The sequence below is a fragment of the Pinus tabuliformis genome, chromosome 9, assembly GCF_031772625.1.
Source record: "Pinus tabuliformis cultivar Carrire ecotype Pingquan chromosome 9, CPIR1, whole genome shotgun sequence".
Classification (NCBI taxonomy): Eukaryota; Viridiplantae; Streptophyta; class Pinopsida; order Pinales; family Pinaceae; genus Pinus; species Pinus tabuliformis.
The window spans coordinates 1,793,148,502-1,793,150,533 of record NC_142307.1 but is presented as its reverse complement, the minus strand read 5'-3'; positions in this window follow the sequence as shown (position 1 = coordinate 1,793,150,533).

The following is a 2,032-nucleotide window of genomic DNA, read 5'->3' as shown; positions in this document are numbered from 1 at the left end:
TAGATTGATTGCAATGAAGATTGTTTGTAATTCACTATATTCTTAGTATTTAGATTTTCTATCTATAAAATTGTTACATTGACACTTTGCACTCAAAATTTGAATTTCATCATTTTTCATCACTCAAGTTACTAACAGTCTCTCTCATCTCAACAAAATGAGGTAACTAAGAAAAATTTAAATTAAATTGTCCAAATTAATCTTAGACATATTTAGCATATTTAAAATTATCAAAATAATTAGATGTTCAACAAAATTTGTATGATTGCACATGACCGAAACCAGCCTAGATCCATCTTAACACTAGATCTATCAAGCGCCGAGGGGATCAAATCTCTCGAGGTGCAAACCTTTCCTCAAGTTTTGCACTCAAAAAATATGTTTTCACTTAGAGATATTTGATCCCTCTTGGCGGTTGATAGATCCGGTCTTAATATGGATCTAGGCTGGTTTTAAAGAAAGTAACTACCTAGAAAATGAATGAAGTTAATAATAAGACATCCACTAATAATTAACTAAATGATATAAAATGAGTGATTATTAAAAAATTAATTGAATACAAAGATTCTCGCAACTTCTGAACCAAAAACTAATAAAATTGGAATCTTGAAGCTCAAAAGGTTCCAACAATCATAAAAATTAAATAAAATGAGTTAGCAAAACTCTAAATCAAATCTCTAAATGAAAAGTTCACGAAGTTAGAATAAGTAAACAAGTTAGATGAATCTAACTTTTCCCACCACAAACGCCTAAACGTTGAGAACTCAAGAGAGGTGGCCATATAATTCCCACTTTTAGTGCTCTTGTTGGGATTTAGTGGTTCACGTTTCACAATAAAAAGGCACATGAATTAATAATTTCTAGTTGACTAAATCAAAACCGAAGGGACATGACAATTTTGAAGAATGATAATGACATGGATTTGATCATATTGGAGAGATTTGAGTGATTGTAAAATTTATAAATTTTCACTATATTGTTTTAATACAATGTATTGATTTTAATTGTATATGGATAAATTGATTATTTCATTATTTTCATTAACATGATAATTTTTTTTATAGTGGACAAAGGATATTCTAAAATATTTCTTATTATTTTAAAGCAATTTATTAAAGAAAATTATAAGAAAATTGTTGGACACGTAATCCATTAAGAGTCATCAGGTGGAATTTAAACAGTCAAAGGAGTCCAAGAGATGTTGGAAGATGAATCCAATAGTCACAAGAATGTATTATAAATGTACACCAATGATAATAGAAAATGCAATCCATTGTTTTATCTTCCACATCTTGTCTTCGCCATGGTTGTGTTTAACATGGTATTAGAGCGGGTTCCTTCCTGGCCTGCTCAAATTTGAATCAATAGTTTTTTGGTGCAATGATTTTGGGCATTTGTCTACCTTTGTGTAGAATTGTCCCTTTGTCAGCTACTTCCTTGCTTGGTCTCTATGTTGTCTACAATGTCGAAATAGCGTAAGTTCAAACCTGACTCTTTGATTTTTTTGGCATTCCTCTATATTCTCATCAAAATTGCAACCTTCTTGCATTTCCTTGCTATACATTACCATGGATGTTCTATGTTGGACCTAAGCACTCCTCTTCTCCTGGACCATTTCCATCCTCTGCATTGAAGAAGCTGTAGATTCTCACACAACCTTCAGTTGGCCTTCAACCCTAACACGATGACGACAAGAGGGGGCATGATAACTGAGTAGACAGAAGAGGCCTCATTTTTTAGTTCGTCAGAATCTTCTTTGAAACCTTCAAATTTAGCAGGGGTGTCCATAGCAGACGAGCATGCAAGTTCTTGACTAAGCAAAGCTATAGCAGAGACCAGTGCTAGGTACCACCAGGGGAAATCCAATCACGAGAAAAGAAAAACCATGGTCGTTGGTACGAGTCCTGTAATCCCTCTCTTTGTGAGTTGCATTACCCTATAAAAACATTATTTTGTATTGCTTCCTATCATCTACCCACAATGCTCATCTAGCATCTACGTCGGGTTCACTAGTGATGCATTGCAAGAGATG